The sequence below is a fragment of the Arachis hypogaea genome, chromosome 13 (assembly GCF_003086295.3).
Source record: "Arachis hypogaea cultivar Tifrunner chromosome 13, arahy.Tifrunner.gnm2.J5K5, whole genome shotgun sequence".
NCBI classification, from domain to species: domain Eukaryota; kingdom Viridiplantae; phylum Streptophyta; class Magnoliopsida; order Fabales; family Fabaceae; genus Arachis; species Arachis hypogaea.
Window position 1 is genome coordinate 58,730,302 of NC_092048.1, and position 26,069 is coordinate 58,756,370.

General features: G+C 37.4%; 2 non-coding genes and 1 pseudogene across 2 annotated transcripts; 1 reads left to right on the plus strand and 2 right to left on the minus strand.

Annotated features, from left to right (window-relative positions):
- Window positions 1-2,739: 2,739 nt before the first annotated feature.
- Window positions 2,740-26,069, minus strand: part of LOC112734672 (uncharacterized) — a 29,752-nt pseudogene continuing 6,422 nt past the window's right edge.
- LOC112738722 (small nucleolar RNA R71) lies at window positions 14,781-14,888 on the plus strand. The gene has a single exon (XR_003169665.1). It is a non-coding gene; the product is annotated as a small nucleolar RNA R71 (small nucleolar RNA).
- Window positions 22,763-22,870, minus strand: LOC112738748 (small nucleolar RNA R71). The gene has a single exon (XR_003169691.1). It is a non-coding gene; the product is annotated as a small nucleolar RNA R71 (small nucleolar RNA).

Below are 26,069 nucleotides of genomic sequence, written 5' to 3' on the forward strand. Positions count from 1 at the left end.
TGTAGAAAACAATCCAATAATTATAAAATTGGATAATAATCTCAATTTATTTCAAATTCAATAAATCAAAACTTGCTTTAAATTTCTTTAATAGAGAAATTTCTAAAATTAAAGCTACAGAAACACTGAATTTGAAATTAGCTAATGATATCCCTTTTTCAAAGGTTTTGGGTCTTACATTCTACCCACCTTATAAAAATTTTCGCCCTCAAAAATTGATACAAAACAAAGGAAATTTCATAACAGTTCATCCTGGAACACATTTCAGGAAGAAGCAAAAATAGCTCAACATATAAACACATATATACAGTTTTAAAATACTTTGATTGTTATATGCATAAGGATGCAAAGGTAGGAGTATGGTTGCAAAGCAAACATTACAAGACAGGCTCAATGCAAAAAGGTGACATGGTTCAACATGTGGTAGAAGAGCAAGGCATCGAAGGCTATAAAATAGGATGGAGTTAAAACGACGTGCTTAACATCTGCGCACTAATCTCATAACAACCTCAAGGCTTTAACTTTCAAACCCCATTAAGCACTTTACAATCCTCATATCCGATCATAAGCCTGACAACTGCAAGCCCGTTCGCAAGGAATGAAACACCCAAAACACATAACGTTGCACACCTACCGCTTCAACTTTTGTATACACATGTCACCTCTTAAAGAACTAACGCATTGCGTTACTACGTCTACAAGTCGCACGTGATATCAAAACAATTCTCGAGTCTACTAAGAAGGATACAAGATTCTAGCAAGGAGAAACAATATCAAGGATAATGCTCATAGATTTAAGAGAATGTATCCAATTCCCAGATAAACAGAGACGCTCAAGTAATGAAGTTTGCTAGAAATAAATCAATTGACAACTTCAAAGATAACCCTTGGAACCAAGAAATTCAATAGGACCAATAAGAAGAGAACCAGTGCCTTAGTTCGAAACAAATTCAAATTGAGTCGAAGAAGTAGGAGGTTTACAGGAAAGAATATCTCGAACCCAAGACAAAGCTCACAGAACTCAAGAGCACGATTACAAATACTTTCGGATACATTGTTCATGAAAGAGTCGAAAACTTGCGAAAAAACCACTTTGTAGTCTAGAAGAAAAGTTGAGCAACAAACATTCTTCAAGAGAGTAGCAAAAGCATAAATGTGGCTTTACTTCAATACAATTTCATGTTGAAGTAGATCATGTAGAGTTTTAAAAACAAAATGCATACAAGTTTCGCTAACAGCTAAAATATTTCCTCAAATATTTTAGGATAGTTAGGTGCACGACCTAACCAAAAGCAATTTATAAAAACTCGGAAGTAATCAAATGCTTGTTCAAAATTCTCAAAATTTCATATTCAAACAAGCGTGTATAACATTTATAGCAAGTACAAAAGAGGAAGTTAAAGTCTTTTTAGAAAAGAAACTCCGAAGTAAAAATTTGCTTACAATTTGGTAAAGGAAATAAGTGGTGTGTTACAAACGAACCGATTTCCACTAAACAAGGAAGCTTTCCAAAACTTCATTTAAAATAGTGTATGCCAACTTTAAATTAACTTCATCAAAATTGAACAATGGTTTCAATCTCAATCAAATAACAGAAAATAAATTCTGTTTAATATTTCTTCAAAAAGAATTCAAAACTTCTTTAAAAAGTTCAGAACAAGACTCCAAAAGTGTTATTGAAATCACCATCTCAGAAGAACATTCAAGAAGTTTAAGATGTACTAAATAGGTGTCAAGCCATACTAGAAAGGATCTTAAATCAAAGTAGTTCAAACAAGATTCACTAGGCATGAGTCATCAAACAAGCTTTCAATTGATCCAAAAGAATACAAAAGTCATTCGAAAGACAAATCAATCATTAGTAATTTCTCAAGGATAAATCTTTGACTAAAAACTCTGGTAGAAACAATGAGAGGATAAATGATGCACTATTTTGAAACGAATCAAACTGACTCATAAGAATGAGATTCACCAGAGAAGGAAAGTTGAGATTGATTGTAGTGCTCCCAAAAGGTACATGTATATTTAAAAACAAAACCACGTATGACATTCATAGAGGTGAAAATCTTAAGAAGGAGTGATAAGGAATAAAGTTGGGGTTTAAGGGTTTAATACATTCAAAGTAATAAAATCCTAATGGAAGGGGACAAGAAAAGAATGACATCAAGAAGAGGAATTTATTGGCATAAAGAGACACAGTGGAAACATAAAAGATAGATAAAGAGAAAACAAAGGATAGATAAAGTTTTCCTACTAGACCTCTAAGGTACCTGTTCTTAGCAACTTGGTCACCGGAAAGGATTCCCTACTAGACCTTCAAAGAACCTGTCCTTGACAACCTAGAACAGAGGGACGAAAACTGAAAGAAACCACCACGCAGATAACCTTAGTGTTGGATCCTCCAATCTTCCTCATGCAACAGGTGAAGCAAATCACTCACCTCACTTCTCACACAATAAAAAGTGCTTAAAAGCAACTGAAATTTATTCATCAAAGTTATGTAAATTGTCTCACCAAAGGTGTTTAAATAGGCACCTAGCAACTAACTAAAAGATAAGATAACTAATTTAAATCAGATTTGATTTTATTGGATTAGATCAGATTTGATTTAAATTTTAAAATCCTAAAGATATGATAACTAATTTAAATCAGATTTGATATTATTAGATTAGATCAGATTTGATTTAAATTTAAAATCCCTAAAATACTACTAAGCATAGCAGATTTAAAATAAGTATTCTAACAAACTTTTGACCACATGACAAACTAAAACAAAAGTCTAGAATTTCGAAATTTAAAGATAAATTATGCCTCCCATTGAATTCGGAAAGCATTATTGGGCTTCTTGCTGTCCTGACTTAGCCCAATGGGCCTTGCCCATTCTTCCTTGGTTAGAACTTGATGTAACTTCATATGCACAAGCACTGCCAGGTTCCCAAAACTCTCCTTGAGCTTCTTTGCACGTGCTCTAGTGATGGGGCCCTCTGGAAGTGTGAAATTCCCATTCTGCCCTTTTGTCTTAGAATGTCTTTCCGAGCATGTATCATTCCCTCCTTCCTCAAAAAGATTCGTCCTCGAATCTGTCTCTATATCAAAAGGAGAGAGATCAGTAACATTGAAAGTAGCAGAGACATGATACTCACCTAGTAGGTCAATCTTGTAGGCGTTGTCATTGATCTTCTCAAGCACTTGGAATGGGCCATCCCCTCTACCATCAAGTTTAGTCTTCCTCTGAGTAGGAAATCTCTCTTTCCTCAAATGTACCCAAACCCAATCTCCTGGTTCGAAGACTATATGCTTTCGACTCTTGTTAATCCTTTCAGCCGTGGTTTTATTCTTCCTCTCAATTAGGTCACGAGCCCTTGCATGTATTGCTTTAACTTTCTCAGCCTTGCTAGCTCCATCTAAACTAATAAGATCACTCAAAGGTAAAGGCATTAAATCCAAGACAGTGAGAGGATTAAAACCATAGACAAGTTCAAAGGGTGAAAAACCAGTGGAAGAATGGATTGTCCTGTTATAAGCAAACTCAATAAAAGGTAGACAATCTTCCCAGGTTTTCAAATTCTTACCAACAATAGCATGCAATAAGGTTCCCAATGTCCTATTTACGACTTCAGTTTGACCATCAGTTTGAGGTGACAAGTAGTTGAGTATAACAATTTTGTTCCCAACTTGCTCCACAAAACTTTCCAAAAGTGACTTAAGAATTTGACATCACGATCAGAAACAATAGTTTGGGGAACACCATGTAAGCGCACAACTTCTCGAAAGAATAGGTCAGCAATATGTGTGGCATCATCAGTTTTATGGCAAGCAATGAAATGAGCCATTTTACTAAATCTATCTACCACAACAAAAATGCTATCTCGACCTCTCCTAGTTCTAGGCAAACCAAGAACAAAATCCATAGAAATATCAACCCATGGATGCACAGGAACAGGTAAAGGAGTATACAAACTATGTGGTAAAGACTTAGATTTAGCTTGTTTACATGCAATGCATTTGGCACAAAATTTATCAACATCTTTACGCATGTGGGGCCAGTAAAAATGCTAAGATAAAACATTCAAAGTCTTATGCACACCAAAATGACCCATCAAACCCCCACTATGTGATTCTAGAACAAGTAACTCCCTAATAGAATAAGTAGGTACACAAATCTTATTACCCTAAAAAATAAAGCCATCATGCTTATAGAATTTGTTATATGCACCATGTTCACATGCAGTATAGATAGAGGCAAAAGCAGAATCAGTTGCATACAATTCCTTCATACACTCAAACCTAACAGTTTAGAAGTAAGGGTTGTGATTAAGGAATACCTTCTAGATAATGCATCAGCAACCACATTCTCTTTACCTTGCTTATAGGCGATTACATATGGAAAGGATTCAAGGAATTCTATCTATTTTGCATGTCTCTTGTTCAGCTTCTCTTGGCCCTTCAAGTGTTTGAGGGATTCATGGTCAGTATGTACCACAAATTCCTTAGGTAGCAAATAATGCTGCCACACTTCCAAAGCTTGCACCAAGGCATAAAGCTCTTTATCATAAGTGGAGTAGTTGAGACGGGCCCCATTCAACTTCTCACTGAAATAGGCGATTGCTTGCTTTTCCTGCATCAAAACAGCACCTATACCAATTCCAGAAGCATCACATTCGATTTCAAAAGTTTTAGAAAAATATGATAAAATAAGAATGGGGGCAGAACACAATAATTCTTTCAAGGTGTTAAAGGTAAGTTCTTGTTCCTGATCCCATTTAAAGTTGACATGTTTCTTGATGATTTCAGTTAAAGGTGCAGCAATAATAGAAAAATCTTTAACAAACCTCCGATAAAAACCCGCAAGACCATGAAAACTTCTAACATCAGAGACATTCTGAGGTGTGGGCCATTGTCTAATAGCCTTCACCTTCTCGTCATCTACCTCAATTCCTGCAGAACTTATCACAAAACCTAGGAATACGACTTTACTAAGACAAAACGAGCACTTTTGGAGATTAGCATACAATTTTTCCTTTCTAAGTACCTCTAAAATAGATTGAACATGCAAAATATGATCATCAAGACATTTACTGTAGATAAGGATATCATCAAAATAAACAACCACAGATTTACCTAAAAACTCTCGCAACATATGATTCATTAGTCTCATGAATGTACTAGGTGCATTTGTCAAACCAAATGGCATAACTAACCACTCATACAAACCATATTTAGTTTTGAAAGCTGTTTTCCATTCATCACCAAGTTTCATTCATATTTGATGATAACCACTCCTTAAATCTATTTTAGTAAAAATAACAGAACCATGCAATTCATCAAGCATATCATCAAGTCTAAGAATAGGATGGCGATACTTTACCGTAATCTTATTTACAGCTCTGCAGTCAACACACATCCTCCATGAGCCAGCCTTCTTGGGCACCAATAGTACCAGAACAGCACAAGGACGCATGCTTTCTCTCACAAAACCCTTAGCCAAAAGGTCCTCGACTTGCCGTTGTAGTTCCTTCGTCTCCTCAGGATTGGTCTGGTAAGCTGGCCGGTTAGGAATACTTGATCCGGGGACAAAGTCAATCTGATGTTCTATGCCTCGTAGTGGAGGTAAACCTGAGGGCATCTCATCCGGAAATACATCGCCAAATTCCTGCAAGAGTGAAATAAAAGTACTAGGCAGGTTATGGTTAGTTTCAATGGTAGAAAGGAAAGACTCTCTAAATCGTACTAACACCAATGCTTTTTTTTCCTAAACTAGCATGTTTCAGATCCCTCTCTTTTGCATAAAAACATATTTGGTGAGCACTCTCACTCTCCAGAGATGCTTCTCTTTTAGAAATCTCTTTTTTACTCAGACCCTGAATCTTTTTCTCACACGTTTCATCTCTCAAAGCCCTCTCTTTACCCTCTTATTTTTCAATTTTCTCACATCCTAAAGACTCTTTAGTAGATTTGCACATGCTCAGTTGCTCCAGGTATACTTCTTTAGGTGTCAAAGGTGCAAGGGCAATCTTCTTCCCAAGATAAGTGATGGAGTATCAGTTTGTGAAACCATCATGGACCACCTTCCTATCATACTGCCATGGACGGCCTAGGAGTAGATGACAAGCCTGCATGGGAACCACGTCACAAAGTACCTCATCACTATATCTCCCAATAGAGAACTGTATGCGGGCTTGCTTCATAACCTTCAATTCACCAACATCACTTAGCAACTCCAGCTTGTAAGGGTTATGGTGTTTGGTGCATTTCAACCCCAATTTTGTGATCAAAGTAGAGCTAGCAACGTTTGTATGACTTCCAGCATCAATGATCATGAGTCCAACCTTACCTCCCAATAAAACTTTTGTATGAAAGATGTTCTCTCGCTGTTCTAGACGATCATCTTTGGCTTGTACATTTAAGATCTGCCTAGTAACAAGGGTATCGCCACTAACAGCATACTCAACTATATCTTCATTATCTGTAGCATCATCCGCATGTGGCATGTTTTCATACCCATCTGAGTTATCAGATTCTAAGAAAATATCATTTGCTTTAATTACCATGGTCCTTTTATTTGGACACTCGGAAGCATAATGGCCTAATCCGCGGCACTTAAAGCAGGTAATATCACGATGCCGTGTAGGAGGTTTAGAAGTGGAATTAGGCGTGTGCGTCTTCCTGTGCTGCTCTGTGGGCTTCTCCTTTAATTCGGTAGGTTTGGATCCAGTCTTCTCCCCGAAATTAGCACCTCTCGAATCCCACCTTGAAGTAGAATTACGCAGCCCTTTCGCCTTTTGCTGTCTTTCTACCTTGATAGCTAGGTTCACCAAGTCTTCTATAGTCACAAATGGGAGATGTTCTACAGTATTTGCAATGTCTTGGTTTAGCCCACTCAAGAAACGTGCCATAGTAGCCTCAGACTCCTCCTCAATGTTTGCTTGGATTAGCAGCATCTCTATCTCCTTATGATACTCATCTACAAACTTAGAACCTTGGTATAACCGTTGGAGCCATTGATGTAGCTCCCTGTAGTAGTAAGAAGGGACAAACCATTGTCGTAGGACCTTCTTCATCTTCTCCCAAGACAGAATTGGTAGTTTTCCATTCCACCTCCTCTGTTTGTCCAGCTCGGCCCACCAGACAAGGGCATAATCTGAGAATTCTACAGCCGCTAGTCTTACCATTTTTACATCAGAGTAGTTATGACACTGAAATAAGAGCTCTACCTTGCGTTCCCATTCCAGGTACGCCTCAGGGTCACTTCTGCCTTTAAATTCTGGGATGCGCATTTTGATAGCATTAAGGTTATTATCAACATCTGTCGGTTGTCTATGATGCCGGGATCTAGATGAAGTCTCCTCCTCAGACTCCGTAGAATCATTATGAATAGATTCTCGTGACCATACTTTTCGCCTAGGGGAAAAAAGTTAATTCGAGAATCCATGTCATCAAGACGTTGTTGAATCCCTGTAAGGATGCTGAAAAGTGCGTCGAGGCGAAAAGTTAGTTGTGGATCGGGGTTCCCTTCAGTGTTAGCCATCAATGAACCTGTAAAAAAGAAGACCTTACAGCACTCTTCTCACGTGTATCATTCGGAATAGGACACTCGTGTTTCACTCAATACGTGGCTTTTACCCTCTGATGAGCTCACCACTCTTGCCTTTTTCCACTCTTGGATTGCCTTAACAAGTTGCACTTCGGAAGATGAGGAATTGAGACACCAAACTAAGATAATCTGAATGATAGAAATGTTCAACTTGACAAGAAGACAATTAAAGTATGTGAAAAAGGAATCAAGGAGTGATACTAGGATGACAAAAACTAGCAAAATTGAATCCTAAGTGGAACCCAAGGAAAATTTGAAAAGATAAAACAAAGGGAAAATTTAAATTTTTTTTTTGCCTTTTTTTCGTTTTTTTTATGCTTTTTTTTTCATTTTTTTTTTGTTAACTAGAATAAACAGAAATTGCAGTAATAGAATTTAACGAGGAATTTTTTCTTTTTTTTTAATCTAAAGTAAATTTGCAGAAATTGAAGAGAAAAATAAAGAGATTAAACAAGACCCAAGGAACGTGTGGATAAATAAGAATCTACATACGACCTGTAATTGATACCAGATGATAAAGAATAAAGTTGGGGTTTAATGGTTTAATACATTCAAAGTAATAAAATCCTAATGGAATGGGACAAGAAAAGAATGACATCAAGAAGAGGAATTTATTGGCATAAAGAGACACAGCAGAAACATAAAAGATAGATAAAGAAAAAACAAAGGATAGATAAAGTTTTCCAACTAGACCTCTAAGATACCTGTTCTTAGCAACCTAGGTCACCGGAAAGGATTCCTGGTGCACGAAATTGTGATCATCAACAATGGCGCCAAAGGACTTGGAGCTCTTAAACGTGAATCACACTTTGTCACAATTCCGCACAACTAACCAGCAAGTGCACTGGGTCGTCCAAGTAATAAACCTTACGTGAGTAACGGTCGATCCCACGGAGACTGTCGGCTTGAAGCAAGCTATGGTCACCTTGTAAATCTCAGTCAGGCGAATTCAGATGGTAATGGAGAATTGATAATTAAAAGATAAATAAATCATAAAATAAAGATAGAGATACTTATGTAATTCTTCGGTTAGAATTTCAGATAAGCGTATGAAGATGCTTTGTTCCTCCTGAACATCTGCTTTCCTATTGCCTTCTTCCAATCATTCATACTCCTTTCCATGGCAAGCTTTATGTTGGGCATCACCGTTGTCAATGGCTACTTTCCGTCCTCTCAGTGAAAATGTTCTAAATGTGCTGTCACCGCACGGCTAATCATCTGTCGGTTCTCGATCATGTTGGAATAGGATCCATTGATCCTTTTGCGTCTGTCACACGCCCAACAATCGTGAGTTTGAAGCTCGTCACAGTCATCCCTTCCCAGATCCTACTCATAATACCACAGACAAGATTTAGACGTTCCGGATCTTAGGAATGACCGCCAATAATTCTAGCCTATACCACGAAGGTTCCAATCTTAGATTAGAAACCCAAGAGATATCATTCAAGCTTGTTTGCATGTAGAACGGAAGTGGTTGTCAATCATGCATTCATAGGTGAGAATGGTGATGAGTGTCACATAATCATCACATTCATCATGTTCTTGGGTGCGAATGAATATCTTGGAGAAGAAATAGACTTGAGTTGAATAGAAAAACAATAGTACTTTGTATTAATTCATGAAGAACAGCAAAGCTCCACACCTTAATCTATGGTGTGTAGAAACTCCACCGTTGAAAATACATAAGTGATAATGGTGTAAGCATGGCCGAATGGCCAGCCTCTAAGGTCTAGGGAGTAAACGTCCAAAGATGAAAATACAATAGCAAAAGGTCCTATTTATAGAAAACTAGTAGCCTAGGGTTAGAGAAATAGGTAATTAATGCAGAAATCTTCTTCCGGGCCCACTTGGTGTGTGCCTGGGCTGAGCATTGAAGCTTCCATATGTAGAGACTTTTCTTGGAGTTAAACACCAGCTTTTGTGCCAGTTTGGGCGTTTAACTCCAGCTTTTGTGCCAGTTTTGGAGTTAAACGCCAGAATTCTTGAGCTGACTTGGAACGCCTGTTTGGGCCATCAAATATTGGGCAAAGTATGAACTATTATATATTTCTGGAAAGCCCAGGATGTCTACTTTCCAACGCAATTGAGAGCGCGCCAATTGGGCTTTTGTAGCTCCAGAAAATTCACTTCGAGTGCAGGGAGGTCAGAATCCAACAGCATCTGCAGTCCTTTTTCAGCCTCTGAATCAGATTTTTGCTCAGGTCCCTCAATTTCAGCCAGAAAATACCTGAAATCATAGAAAAACACACAAACTCATAGTAAAGTCCAGAAGAGTGATTTTTATTTAAAAACTAATAAAAATATAATAAAAACTAATTAAAATATACTAAAAACATACTAAAAACAATGCCAAAAAGCGTATAAATTATCCGCTCATCACAACACCAAACTTAAATTGTTGCTTGTCCCCAAGCAACTGAAAATCAAATTAGATAAAAAGAAGAGAATATACAATGAATTCCAAAAACATCTATGAAGATCAGTATTAATTAGATGAGCGGGGCTTTTAGCTTTTTGCTTCTGAACAGTTTTGGCATCTCACTTTATTCCTTGAAGTTCAGAATGATTGGCATATATAGAAACTCAGAATCCAGATAGTGTTATTGATTCTCCTAGTTAAGTATGTTGATTCTTGAACACAGCTACTTTATGAGTCTTGGCCGTGACCCAAAGCACTTTGTTTTCCAGTATTACCACCGGATACATAAATGCCACAGACACATAACTGGGTGAACCTTTTCAGATTGTGACTCAGCTTTGCTAGAGTCCCCAATTAGAGGTGTCCAGGGTTCTTAAGCACACTCTTCTTTTTGCTTTGGACCTCGACTTTAACCGCTCAGTCTCAAGTTTTCACTTGACACCTTCACGCCATAAGCACATGGTTAGGGACAGCTTGGTTTAGCCACTTAGGCCAGGATTTTATTCCTGTGGGCCCTCCTATCCACTGATGCTCAAAGCCTTGGATCCTTTTTATCACCCTTGCCTTTTGGTTTAAAGGGGTATTGGCTTTTTCTGCTTGCTTTTCTTTTTCTTTCTTTTCTTTTTTTTTTCGCATATATCCTTTTTTTCTACAAGCTTTTCACTGCTTTTTCTTGCTTCAAGAATCAATTTTATGATTTTTCAGATTATCAAATAACATTTCTCTTTTTCCCATCATTCTTTCAAGAGCCAACAATTTTAACATTCATAAACAATCAAATAGAAAAATATGCACTGTTCAAGCATTCATTCAGAAAAACAATAGTATTGCCACCACATCAAAATAATTAAATTGTTTTAAAATTTGAAATTCATGCACTTCTTTTTCTTTTTCAATTAAAAACATTTTTTTCATTTAAGAAAGGTGATGGATTCATTTTCATAGCTTTATGGAATAGACACTTAGACACTAATAATCATGTAATAAAGATACAAACATAAATAACATAAGCATAAAAATTCGAAAAATAGGAAAATAAAGAACAAGGAAATTAAAGAACGGATCCACCTTAGTGATGGCGGCTTGTTCTTCCTCTTGAAGATATTATGGAGTGCTTGAGCTCCTCAATGTCTCTTCCTTGCCTTTGTTGCTCCTCTCTCATGGTTCTTTGGTCTTCTCTAATTTCATGGAGGAGGATGGACTGCTCTTGATGCTCCACCCTTAGTTGTCCCATGTTGGAACTTAATTCTCCTAGGGAGGTGTTGATTTGCTCCCAATATTTTTGTGGAGGAAAATGCATCCCTTGAGGCATCTCAGGGATTTCATGATGAGGAGTTTCCTCATGCTCTTGGTGAGGTTCTCTCACTTGCTCCATCCTTTTCTTAGTGATGGGCTTGTCCTCATCAATGAGGATGTCTTCCTCTATGTCAATTCCAGCTGAATTGCAGAGGTGATAGATGAGATGAGGGAAGGCTAACCTTGCCATAGTAGAGGACTTGTCCGCCACCATGTAGAGTTCTTGGGATATAACTTCATGAACTTCTACTTCCTCTCTAATCATGATGCTATGAATCATGATAGCCCGATCTATAGTAACTTCAGATCGGTTGCTAGTAGGAATGATTGAGCGTTGGATAAACTCCAACCATCCCCTAGCCATAGGCTTGAGGTCATGCCTTCTTAGTTGAACCGTCTTCCCTCTTGAATCTCTCTTCCATTGAGCGCCCTCTTCACAGATGTCCATGAGAACTTGGTCTAACCTTTGATCAAAGTTGACCCTTCTAGTGTATGGGTGTGCATCTCCTTGCATCATAGGCAAATTGAATGCCAACCTTACATTTTCCTGACTAAAGTCTAAGTATTTCCCTCAGACCATTGTAAGCCAATTCTTAGGGTCCGGGTTCACACTTTGATCGCGGTTCTTGGTGATCCATGCATTGGCATAGAACTCTTGAACCATTAAGATTCCGACTTATTGAATCGGGTTGGTGAGAACTTCCCAACCACTTATTCGGATCTCATGTCGGATCTCTGGATATTCGCCCTTTTTGAGCTTAAAAGGGACCTCGGGGATCACTTTCTTCTTGGCCACAACTTCATAGAAGTGGTCTTGATGCACCCTTAAGAGGAATCTCTCCATCTTCCATGACTCGAAGGTGGAAGCTTTTGCCTTCCCTTTCCTCTTTCTAGAGGTTTCTTCGGCCTTTGGTGCCATTAATGGTTACAAAAAAGATTTAGCTTTTACCACACCAAACTTAGAAGGTTGCTCGTCCTCGAGCAAAAGAAGAAAGAAGAGAGTAGAAGAAGAAGAAATAAAGGAGATGGAGGGGCTTTGTGTTTTGGCCAAGGGGGATAGGTAGTGTTTAGGTTGGGTGAAAATGAAGGAGTGAAGATGAGTTTATATAGGAGTGGAGAGGGGGGGGTATGGTTCGGCCATTATGGGTGGGTCTGGGTGGGAAAGTGGTTTGAATTTGAATGGTGAGGTAGGTGGGGTTTTATGAAGGATGGATGTGAGTAGTGAAGAGAATGGTCGGATTTGATAGGTGAGGGGTTTTTGGGGAAGAGGTATTGAGGTTATTGGTGAATGGGTGAAGAAGAGAGAGAGAGGTGGGGTAGGTGGGGATCCTGTGGGGTCCACAGATCCTGAGGTGTCAAGGATTTCTCATCCCTGCACCATGTGGCGTGTAAAACACCAAGCTGCTGCCCATTTCTGGCGTTTAACACTAGCTTCTTGCCCATTCCTGGCGTTAAATGCCAGTCTGGTGCCCATTTCTGGCGTTAAACTCCCAGAATGGTGCCAGACTGGGCGTTTAACGCCCATTCTGCTACCCTTACTGGCGTTTAAACGCCAGTAAGTTTCTCCTCCAGGGTGTTCTATTTTTTCATTCTATTTTTCCTTCTGTTTTTTCTTTTTCAATTATTTTTGTGACTTCACATGATCATCAACCTATAGAAAACATAAAATAACAAAAGAAAATAGAAATTTAACATAGATAATTAAAGATTGGGTTGCCTCCCAACAAGCGCTTCTTTAATGTCAATAGCTTGACAGTGGGCTCTCATGGAGTCTCACAGATGTTCAGAGCAATGTTGGAACCTCCCAACACCAAACTTAGAGTTTGAATGTGGGGGTTCAACACCAAACTTAAAGTTTGGTTGTGGCCTCCCAACACCAAACTTAGAGTTTGACTGTGGGGGCTCTGTTTGACTCTGTATTGAGAGAAGCTCTTCATGCTTCCTCAGCATGGTGATAGAGGGATATCCTTGAGCTTTAAACACAAGGGAGTCTCTATTCACTTGAATGATCAATTCTCCTCTGTCAACGTCAATCACAGCTTTTGCTGTGGCTAGGAAGGGTCTGCCAAGGATGATGGATTCATCCATACACTTCCCAGTCTCTAGGATTATGAAATCAGCAGGGATGTAATGGTCTTCAACCTTTACCAAGACATCCTCTACACGTCCATAAGCCTGTTTCTTTGAATTGTCTGCCATCTCTAGTGAGATTCTTGCAGCTTGTACCTCAATGATCCCTAGCTTCTCCATTACAGAGAGAGACATAAGGTTTATGCTTGACCCTAGGTCACACAGAGCCTTCTCAAAGGTCATGGTGCCTATGGTACAAGGTATTGAGAATTTTCCAGGGTCTTGTCTCTTCAGAGGTAATTTCTGCCTAGTCAAGTCATCCAGTTCTTTGGTGAGAAATGGAGGTTCATCCTCCCAAGTCTCATTACCAGACAACTTGGCATTTAGCTTTATGATTGCTCCAAGGTACTTAACAACTTGCTCTTCAGTAACATCTTCATCCTCTTCAGAGGAAGAATACTCATCAGAGCTCATGAATGGCAAAAGTAAATTTAATGGAATCTCTATGGTCTCAGTCTGAGCCTCAGATTCCCATGGTTCCTCATTAGGGAACTCCATGGAGGTCAGTGGACGTCCATTGAGGTCTTCCTCAGTGGAGATCACTACCTCTTCCTCCTCTCCAGGTTTGGCCATGTGAGACGTGTTTATGGCCTTGCACTCTCTCTTGGGATTCTCTTCTGTATTGCTTGGGGGAGTATTAGGAGGGAGTTCAGTAATTTTCTTACTCAGCTGACCCACTTGTGCCTCCAAATTTCTAATGGAGGATCTTGTTTCAGTCATGAAACTTTGAGTGGTTTTGATTAGATCAGAGACAATGGTTGCTAAGTCAGAGTGGTTTTGCTTAGAATTCTCTGTCTGTTGCTGAGAAGATGATGGAAAAGGTTTGCTATTGCTAAACCTGTTTCTTCCACCATTATTGTTGTTGAAACCTTGTTGAGGTCTCTGTTGATCCTTCCATGAGAGATTTGGATGATTTCTCCATGAAGGATTATAGGTGTTTTCATAGGGTTCTCCCATGTAATTCACCTCTTCCATTGCTGGGTTCTCAGGATCATAAGCTTTTTCTTCAGAGGAAGCTTCCTTAGTACTGCCTGTTGCTGCTTGCATTTCAGACAGACTCTGAGAAATCATATTGACTTGTTGAGTCAATATTTTATTCTGAGCCAATATGGAATTCATAGTATCAATCTCAAGAACTCCCTTCTTCTGAGTTGTCCCATTATGCACAGGATTCCTTTCAGAAGTGTACATGAATTGGTTATTTGCAACCATTTCAATGAGTTTCTGAGCTTCTGCAGGCGTCTTCTTCAGATGAAGAGATCCTCCAGCAGAGCTATCCAATGACATCTTGGATAGTTCAGACAGACCATCATAGAAAATACCTATGATGCTCCATTTAGAAAGCATGTCAGAAGGACATCTTCTGATCAATTGCTTGTATCTTTCCCAAGCTTCATAGAGGGATTCACCTTCTTTCTGTCTGAAGGTTTGGACTTCCACTCTAAGCTTGCTCAATTTTTGAGGTGGAAAAAACTTTGCCAAGAAGGCATTGGCTAGCTTTTCCCAAGAGTTCAGGCTTTCTTTAGGTTGTGAATCCAACCATGTCCTAGCTCTGTCTCTTACAGTAAAAAGGAAAAAGCATAAGTCTGTAGACTTCAGGGTCAACCCTATTGGTCTTGACAGTGTCACAGATTTGCAAGAATTCAGCTAAGAACTGATGAGGATCTTCCAATGGAAGTCCATGAAACTTGCAATTCTGTTGCATTAGAGAAACTAATTGAGGCTTAAGCTCAAAGTTGTTTGCTCCAATGGCAGGGATTGAGATGCTTCTCCCATAGAAGTCGGGAGTAGGTGCAGTAAAGTCACCAAGCACCATCCTTGCATTGTTGGCATTATTGTTTTCGGCTGCCATGGTTTCTTCTTCCTTGAAAAGCTCTGTTAGGCCCTCTAGAGAGAATTGTGCTTTACCTTCTCTTAGCTTTCTCTTCAAGGTCTTTTCAGGTTCAGGATCAGCTTGAACAAGTATGCCTTTATCTTTGTTCCTGCTCATATGAAAGAGAAGAGAACAAGAAAGTAGGGAATCCTATGTCACAGTATAGAGATTCCTTGAGGTGTCAGAGGAAAAGAAGAATAGAAGGGGGAGGTAGAGAATTCGAACTTATCAAGAGGGATAGAGTTTGAATTGCACCTTGAGGAGGAGTGTTAGTCCCTTAAATAGAAGGATGTGAGAAGAGGGGAAGAATTTTCGAAAATAAATTAAAAAGATTTTGAAATAATTAAAAGAAACTTGAAATTTTGATTGACATTTTTGAAAATTAAGATTAGGAAAGAAATTAAGTGATTTTTGAAAAGATTTTGAAATTAGAAATTAAAAAGATATGATTGAAAATTAATTTTGAAAAAGATGTGATTGAAAAGATATGATTGAGAAGATATGATTGGAAATCAAATTAAAAAGAGAAAGTTTTAAAATTAAAGTTGATTACTTGACTAACAAGAAATTAAAAGATATGATTCTTAAAATTTAAAATTTGATCATTTCTTAATAGGCAAGTAACAACTTGAAAATTTTGAAGTAAATCATTAATTTTAGCAAGGATTTTCGAAAATAGTAATAAATAAAAAAATGGAAAGAAATTGATTTTGAAGAGATATGATTGAAAAGATATGATTTGAAAAAGATTTGATTTTGAAAAATTATGAAGATTTGAAAAAAATTTGAATTAAAAACAAAATCTTCCCTCTAGTGTCATCCTGGCGTTAAACGCCCAGAATGGCATCCATTCCTTCTTCACTGGGCGTTTTGAACGCCCAGCTTTTTCTGTTTGATTCCTCTGCTGAATGTTTTGAATCTTCAATTCTCTGTATTATTGACTTGAAAAGACATAGTTTTGAAAATATTTTTGAATTTTTAATGATGAGAAACAATCAAAATACAACTAATCTTAGGAAACTCAAATCAAACAATGCATGCAGGACACCAAACATAAACATTTGATACTAGACTCAAACAAGAAACATAAAATATTTTTAATTTTTTATGGTTTTATAAATTTTTTTTGTGATTTTCGAAACTTATATGGAAAGGAAAATAAAGAGATTCAAAACTTTTAATAAGAATTCCAAGAATCATGCAATGTTAGTCTAAAGCTTCAGTCTAAAAAGATTAGACATGTTTGGCCAAGCTTCAACAGGACATTACATTCAGCAGCTAAATTGATGAGAATCAATCAGCTTTTGTGATGATAAGAACATCACCTTGAAACTCTAGAATTCATTCTTAAAAATTCTGAAAAGTACCTAATCTAAGCAACAAGATGAACCGTCAGTTGTCCAAACTCGAACAATCCCCGGCAACGGCACCAAAAACTTGGTGCACGAAATTGTGATCATCAACAATGGCGCCAAAGGACTTGGAGCTCTTAAACGTGAATCACACTTTGTCACAATTCCGCACAACTAACCAGCAAGTGCACTGGGTCGTCCAAGTAATAAACCTTACATGAGTAAGGGTCGATCCCACGGAGACTGTCGGCTTGAAGCAAGCTATGGTCACCTTGTAAATCTCAGTCAGGCGAATTCAGATGGTGATGGAGAATTGATAATTAAAAAATAAATAAATCATAAAATAAAGATAGAGATACTTATGTAATTCTTCGGTTGGAATTTCAGATAAGCGTATGAAGATGCTTTGTTCCTCCTGAACCTCTGCTTTCCTATTGTCTTCTTCCAATCATTCATACTCCTTTCCATGGCAAGCTTTATGTTGGGCATCACCGTTGTCAATGGCTACTTCCCGTCCTCTCAGTGAAAACATTCCAAATGCGATGTCACCGCACGGCTAATCATCTGTCGGTTCTCGATCATGTTGGAATAGGATCCATTGATCCTTTTGCATCTGTCACACGCCCAACAATCGCGAGTTTGAAGCTCGTCACAGTCATCCCTTCCCAGATCCTACTCAGAATACCACAGACAAGGTTTAGACGTTCCGGATCTCAGGAATGACCGCCAATAATTCTAGCCTATACCACGAAGGTTCCAATCTTAGATTAGAAACCCAAGAGATATACATTCAAGCTTGTTTGCATGTAAAACGGAAGTAGTTATCAATCACGCGTTCATAGGTGAGAATGGTGATGAGTGTCACGTAATCATCACATTCATCATGTTCTTGGGTGTGAATGAATATCTTGGAGAAGAAATAGACTTGAGTTGAATAGAAAAACAATAGTACTTTGTATTAATTCATGAAGAACAGCAGAGCTCCACACCTTAATCTATGGTGTGTAGAAACTCCACCGTTGAAAATACATAAGTGATAATGGTGTAAGCATGGCCGAATGGCCAGCCTCCAAGGTCTAGGGACTAAACGTCCAAAGATGAAAATACAATAGCAAAAGGTCCTATTTATAGAAAACTCTTGGAATGCCTGTTTGGGCCATCAAATCTTGGGCAAAGTATGGACTATTATATATTGCTGGAAAGCCCAGGATGTCTACTTTCCAACGCAATTGAGAGTCTGCCAAATGGGCTTCTGTAGCTCCAGAAAATCCACTTCGAGTGCAGGGAGGTCAGAATCCAACAGCATCTGCAGTCCTTTTTCAGCCTCTGAATCAGATTTTTGCTTAGGTCCCTCAATTTCAGCCAGAAAATATCTGAAATCATAGAAAAACACACAAACTCAAAGTAAAGTTCAGAAGAGTGATTTTTATTTAAAAACTAATAAAAATATAATAAAAACTAATTAAAATATACTAAAAACATACTAAAAACAATGCCAAAAAGCATATAAATTATCCGCTCATCAATTCCCTACTAGACCTTCAAAGAACCTGTCCTTGACAACTTAGATCAGAGGGACAAAAACTGAAAGAAACCACCACGCATATCACCTTAGTGTTGGATCCTCCAATCTTCCTCATGCAACAAGTGAAGCAAATCACTCACCTCACTTCTCACACAATAAAAAGTGCTTAAAAGCAACTGAAATTTATTCATCAAAGTTATGCAAATTGTCTCACCAAAGGTGTTTAAATAGGCACCTAGCAACTAACTAAAAGATAAGATAACTAATTTAAATCAGATTTAATCTTATTGGATTAGATCAGATATTATTTAAATTTTAAAATCCTAAAGATATGATAACTAATTTAAATCAAATTTGATCTTATTAGATTAGATCATATTTGATTTAAATTTAAAATCCATAAAATACTACTAAGCATAGCAGATTTAAAATAAATCTTCTAACAAACTTTTGACCACATAACAAACTAAAACAAAAGTCTAGAATTTCGAAATTTAAAGATAAATTATGCCTCCCATTGAATTCGGAAAGCATTATTGGGCTTCTTGCTTTCCTGACTTAGCCCAATGGGCCTTGCCCATTCTTCCTTGGTTAGTACTTGATGTAACTCCATATGCACAAGTGCTGCCAGGTTCCCAAAACTCTCCTTGAGCTTCTCTGCACGTGCTCTAGTGATGGGGTCCTCTGAAAGTGTAAAATTCCCATTCTGATCTTTTGTCTTAGAATGCCCCTGTTGTCTTTCCGAGCATGTATCAAGGAGCGAGTCCGTTCATAAGAAAAAAGTTATGAGTCCAACATTTTCAAAAGAACAACAATGATATAAACCATGTAGTATACTAAATCAAACTCAATTCAAAATGAATTAAGTAAAGTTTATCAAACGAAACTCAACCGGGATAAAAGCAAGAAATCCCCTTTCTTTCCAGAATTTTGAAAAATACCCCAAATACATAATCAATTGAAGATGTGCATTGGAACTATAGTAAAATTACTAGAAAGTTAATTTACTTTTAAAGTAAGTGCAATTCCGTAAACCAGTAAAAGTACAGGCGAGGTATTAGAAAGAAATAATTGTTAAACTGTATAAGTAATCTCAAAGTTTCATATATAGAAAAGTATATATCTAATCAACAGCAATTTATAAAATCTCAAAATTGGCTATGATCACTGTCAAGTAAGAGAAAAACTGATTCAACAATTTCTCAAAAAATGGACTCAGAACCCGGAGTTAAAAGGCACAGCATATTAAGACAAGTTTAAAGCTATATCAAAGAATACCTGAATCAAGAAGAACTCAAATAGAGGAAGATAGACGCAACAAGGATTCCAAACAAGCATATACAATTAAGATCAAACAAGAATGCATATGAATAGAGGAATAGAGTTGAAAAATTGATGAGCGGATAATTTATACGCTTTTTGGCATTGTTTTTAGTATGTTTTTAGTAGGATCTAGTTACTTTTAGGGATGTTTTTATTAGTTTTTATGTTAAATTCACATTTCTGGACTTTACTATGAGTTTGTGTGTTTTTCTGTGATTTCAGGTATTTTCTGACTGAAATTGAGGGACTTGAGCAAAAATCAGATTCAGAAGTTGAAGAAGGACTGCTGATGCTGTTGGATTCTGACCTCCCTGCACTCAAAGTAAATTTTCTGGAGCTACAGAACTCAAAATGGCGCGCTTTCAATTGCGTTGAAAAGTAGTGCAGTGACAGTGCATCAGATTATTTTCACAGAGAGGATGAAAAGTAGCCATTGACAATGGTGATGTCTTTACATAAAGCCAGCCATAGAAAGGAGTAAGACCGATTGGATGAAGACAGCAGGAAAGCAGAAGTTCAGAGGGACAAAAGCATCTCTATACCTTTATCTGAAATTCTCACCAATGATATACATAAGTATTTCTATTTTTATTTTCTGTCTATTTATTATTTATTTTCGAAAACTCCATAATCAATTATTATCCGCCTGACTGAGATTTACAAGATGACCATAGCTTGCTTCATACCAACAATCTCCGTGGGATCGACCCTTACTCACGTAAGGTTTTATTACTTGGACGACCCAGTGCACTTGCTGGTTAGTTGTATCGAAGTTGTGAATGAAAAACAATTTATTAAGACGTGTGTACAGAGTTTTGGCGCCGTTTCCTGATATCACAATTTCGTGCACCAAGTTTTTGGCGCCGTTGCCGGGGATTGTTTGAATCTGGACAACTAACGGTTCATCATGTTGCTCAGATTAGGTAATTTTCTTCTTATTTTGTTTTCAAAAAAAAAATATATTCAAAAATTTTTCCTTTATTTTCGAAAAAAATTATAAATCTTTTCAAAAATATATTGTTCTTCAGAATTTTTAAGAATGAATTCTAGAGTTTCATGAAGCATGTTGAAGCCTGACTGGCTGTAAAGCCATGTCTAAATTCATTTAGACTGGGGCTTCCAACCATCAGCATAGAGGCAAGTTAATTTGATAATTAATGAGCAGTATATCTGAGTTACATTCTAAAGCTTGGCTGGCTATTAAGCCATGCCTAACCCTCAGATTGGAGGTTTAGACTAAGAGTACAAGATTCCTGGAATTCATATTAAAAATTTTAGAATCCTTATTTTTCTTTTTCACATTAATTTTCGAAAAATCCGAAAAAAAATCATAAAATCATAAAAATCAAAAAAAAATATTTTGTGTTTCTTGTTTGAGTCTTGAGTCAATTTTAAGTTTGGTGTCAATTGCATGTTTTAAAGTTTGCATAAAATTTTCGAAAAATTCATGCATTCATAGTATTCATCATGATCTTCAAGTTGTTCTTGGCCAATCTTCTTGTTTGATCTTCATATTTTCTTGTTTTTCATATGCATTCTTGCATTCATAGTGTCTATACATGAAAAATTTCTAAGTTTGGTGTCTTGCATGTTTTCTTTGCATCAAAAATTTTTCAAAAATATGTTCTTGATGTTCATCATGATCTTCAAAGTGTTCTTAGTATTCATCTTGACATTCATAGTGTTCTTGCATGCATCACATGTTTAGATCCAAAATTTTCATGCATTGCATCATTTTTCATGTTTTTCTCTCTCATCATAAAAAATTCAAAAATTCAAAAAAAAATATCTTTCCCTTTTTCACTCATAAATTTCGAAAATTTGAGTTGACTTTTTCAAAACTTTTTAAAACTTAGTTGTTTCTTATGAGTCAAATCAAATTTTCAATTTAAAAATCTTATCTTTTTCAAAATCTTTTTCAAAAATCATATCTTTTTCACTTTTCTTATTTATTTTCGAAAATTTTTAAAATATTTTTCAAAAATCTTTTTCTTATCTTTACCTCCTAATTTTCGAAAATAACATCATCAATTAATGTTTTGATTCAAAAATTTCAAGTTTGTTACTTGCTTGCCAAGAAAGATTCAAACTTTAAGTTCTAGAATCATATCTTGTGATTTCTTGTAAATCAAGTCATTAATTGTGATTCTAAAAATCAAATCTTTTTCAAAAACTAATTTCAATCATATCTTTTCAAAAATATCTTCTTATCTTATCTTTTTCAAAAATTTGATTTTAAAATATCTTTTCCAACTTATTATCTTCTTATCTTTTCAAAAATTGATTTTCAAAATTTGTTTCAACTAACTAACTAACTTTTTGTTTGTTTCTTATCTTTTTCAAAACTACCTAACTAACTCTCTCTCTCTAATTTTCGAAAATATCTTCCCTCTTTTTCAAAAATTCTTTTTAATTAACTAATTGTTTCAAATTTTAATTTTAATTTTAATTTTAATTTTCGAAAATCACTAACCATTTTTCAAAAATAATTTTCGAAATTCCTCTTTCTCTCTCATCTCCTTCTATTTATTTATTCATCTACTAACACTTCTCTCCCATCCAAAAATTCGAACACTACCTCCCTCTCTGTGTTCGAGTTTTTTTTCTTTCCTTCTTTACATTACATTCTTTTCTTCTTCTACTCACACAGGGGAACCTCTATACCTGGGTAAAAAGGATCCCTATTATTATTATTTTTCTGTTCTCTCTTTTTCATATGAGCAGGAGCAAGGACAAGAATATTCTTGTTGAAGCAGATCCAGAACCTGAAAGGACTCTGAAGAGGAAACTAAGAGAAGCTAAAGTACAACAATCCAGCAAGCACCTTTCAGAAATTTTCGAACAAGAAGAGGAGATGGCAGCCGAAAATAATAATAATGCAAGGAGGATGCCTGGTGACTTTACTGCACCTAATTCTAATTTACATGGAAGAAGCATCTCCATCCCCACCATTAGAGCAAATAATTTTGAGCTGAAACCTCAATTAGTTTCTCTGATGCAGCAGAATTGTAAATTCCATGGACTTCCATCTGAAGATCCTTTTCAGTTTTTAACTGAATTCTTGCGGATCTGTGATACTGTTAAGACTAATGGAGTAGATCCTGAAGTCTACAGGCTCATGCTTTTCCTGTTTACTGTAAGAGACAGAGCTAGAATATGGTTGGACTCTCAGCCCAAAGATAGCCTGAACTCTTGGGATAAGCTGGTCACGGCTTTCGTAGCCAAGTTCTTTCCTCCTCAAAAGCTGAGCAAGCTTAGAGTGGATGTTCAAACCTTCAGACAGAAAGAAGGTGAATCCCTCTATGAAGCTTGGGAGAGATACAAGCAACTGACCAAAAAGTGTCCTTCTGACATGCTTTCAGAATGGACCATCCTGGATATATTCTATGATGGTCTGTCTGAATTAGCTAAGATGTCATTGGATACTTCTGCAGGTGGATCCATTCACCTAAAGAAAACGCCTGCAGAAGCTCAAGAACTCATTGACATGGTTGCTAATAACCAGTTCATATACACTTCTGAGAGGAATCCTGTGAGTAATGGGACGCCTCAGAAGAAGGGAGTTCTTGAAATTGATACTCTGAATGCCATATTGGCTCAGAACAAAATATTGACTCAGCAAGTCAATATGATTTCTCAGAGTCTGAATGGAATGCAAGCTGCATCCAACAGTACTCAAGAGGCATCTGTTGAAGAAGAAGCTTATGATCTTGAGAACCCTGCAATAGCAGAGGTAAATTATATGGGTAAACCTTATGGAAACACCTATAACCCCTCATGGAGAAATCACCCAAATCTCTCATGGAAGGATCAACAAAAGCCTCAACAAGGCTTTAATAATGGTGGAAGAAACAGGTTTAGCAATAGCAAGCCTTTTCCATCATCCACTCAGCAACAGACAGAGAACTCTGAACAAAATACCTCTAATTTAGCAAATTTAGTCTCTGATCTATCTAAGGCCACTGTGAGTTTCATGAATGAAACAAGGTCCTCCATTAGAAATTTGGAAGCACAAGTGGGCCAACTGAGTAAAAGAATCACTGAAACCCCCCTAGTACTCTCCCAAGCAATACAGAAGAAAATCCAAAAGGAGAGTGCAAGGCCATTGATATAACCATCATGGCCGAATCCAAAGAGGAAGGGGAGGACGTGAATCCCAAGGAGGAAGACCTCCTGGGACGTCCAGTGATCAATAAGGAGTTTCCCTTTGAGGAACCAAAGGAATCTGAGGCTCATCTAGAGACCATAGAGATTCCATTGAACCTCCTTATGCCATTCATGAGCTCTGATGAGTATTCTTCTTCTGAAGAGAATGAGGATGTTACTGAAGAGCAAGTTGCCAAGTTCCTTAGTGCAATCATGAAGTTTAATGCCAATTTATTTGGTAATGAGACTTGGGGAGATGAACCTCCCCTGTTTACCAATGAATTAAATGCATTGGATCAACTGAGATTGCCTCAGAAGAAACAGGATCCTGGAAAGTTCCTAATACCTTGTACCATAGGCACCATGACCTTTGAGAAGGCTCTATGTGACCTTGGGTCAGGGATAAACCTCATGCCACTCTCTATAATGGAGAAGCTGGGAATCTTTGAGGTACAAGCTGCTATAATCTCACTATAGATAGCAGATAACTCAAGAAAAGAGGCTTATAGACAAGTAGAGGACATGTTAGTAAAGGTTGAAGGCCTTTACATCCCTGCTGATTTCATAATCCTAGATACTGGGAAGGATGAGGATGAATCCATCATCCTTGGAAGACCCTTCCTAGCCACAGTAAGAGCTGTGATTGATGTTGACAGAGGTGAACTAGTCCTTCAAGTGAATGAGGACTCCCTTGTGTTTTAAACTCAAGGTTATCCTTCTGTGAACATGGAAAAGAGGCACAGTAAGCTTCTCTCAAAACAGAGTCAACCAGAGCCCCCACAGTCAAACTCTAAGTTTGGTGTTGGGAGGCCCCAACCAAACTCTAAGTTTGGTGTTGAACTCCCATATCCAAACTCTAAGTTTGGTGTTGGGGAGTCTCAACAATGCTCTGAATATCTGTGAGGCTCCACGAGAGCCCACTGTCAAGCTATTGACATTAAAGAAGCGCTTGTTGGGAGGCAACCCAATTTTTATTTATCTAATTTTATTTTTATTGTTCTTTCATGTTTTATTAGGTTCATGATCATGTGGAGTCACAAAATAAATATAAAAATTGAAAACAGAATCAAAAACAGCAGAAGAAAAATCACACCCTGGAGGAGGATCTTACTGGCGTTTAAACGCCAGTAAGAAGCATCTGTCTGGCGTTCAACGCCAGAACAGAGCATGTTTTTGGTGTTGAACGCCAGAAACAAGCAGCATCCTGGTGTTCAGACGCCAGAAATGCACAGTGAGGAAAGCTGGCGCTGAACGCCAGAAACAAGCATAGAACTGGCGTTCAACACCAGATATATGCTGCATCTGGGCGTTGAACGCCCAGAACAAGCATCAATTCGGCGTTTAAACGCCAGAATTGTATGCAAGGGCATTTTACATGCCTAATGGGTGCAGGGATGTAAATCCTTGATACCTCAGGATCTGTGGACACCACAAGATCATCTCAGGATCTGTGAATCTCACAGGATCCCAACCCACCTCACCTTCTCTCTCTCCATTCATGGTCATCCCTTCTATTTTCCATTCACCACTCACATCCATACACACATCCCTCTATCTCCTCCATACCTTCTTCTTCTTCTTCTTCTATTCTTTCTTCTTTTGCTCGAGGGTGAGCAACATTCTAAGTTTGGTGTGGTAAAAGCATAAGCTTTTTGTTTTTCCATTACCATTGATGGCACCTAAGACCGGAGAAACCTCTAGAAAAGGGGAAGGAAAGACAAAGGCTTCCACCTCCGAGTTATGGGAGATGGAAAGATTCATCTCAAGGGTCTATAGCTCAGTGGTAGAACATGTGGCTGCAAATCAAGAGATCCCTGAGATACCTCAGGGGATGCACTTCCCTCCACATAATTATTGGAAGCAACTGAGGATAGGAATACCAAAAATCACTAGGGATCAAGCCACAAAGGAAAGGAAGAGACATAGAAGAGATCAAGGACATCATTGGTTCCTCAAGAAGGAAACGCCACCATCACTAAGGTGGACTCATTCCTTGTTCTTACTTTCTCAGTTTTTCGTTTTCTTTATGTTAAGTGCTTATCTATGTTTGTGTCTTATTACATGATCATTAGTAGTTAGTAACTTTGTCTTAAAGTTATGAATGTCCTATGAATCCATCACCTCTCTTAAATAAAAAATGTTTTAATTCAAAAGAACAAGAAGTACATGAGTTTCGAATTTATCCTTGAACTTAGTTTAATTATATTGATGTGGTGACATACTTTTTTGTTTTCTAAATGAATGCTTGAACAGTGCATATGTCTTTTGAAGTTGTTGTTTTAGAATGTTAAATATGTTGGCTCTTAAAAGAATGATGACAAGGAGACATGTTATTTTATAATCTGAAAAATCATAAAAATGATTCTTGAAGCAAGAAAATGCAGCAAAGAATAAAGCTTACAAAAAAAATT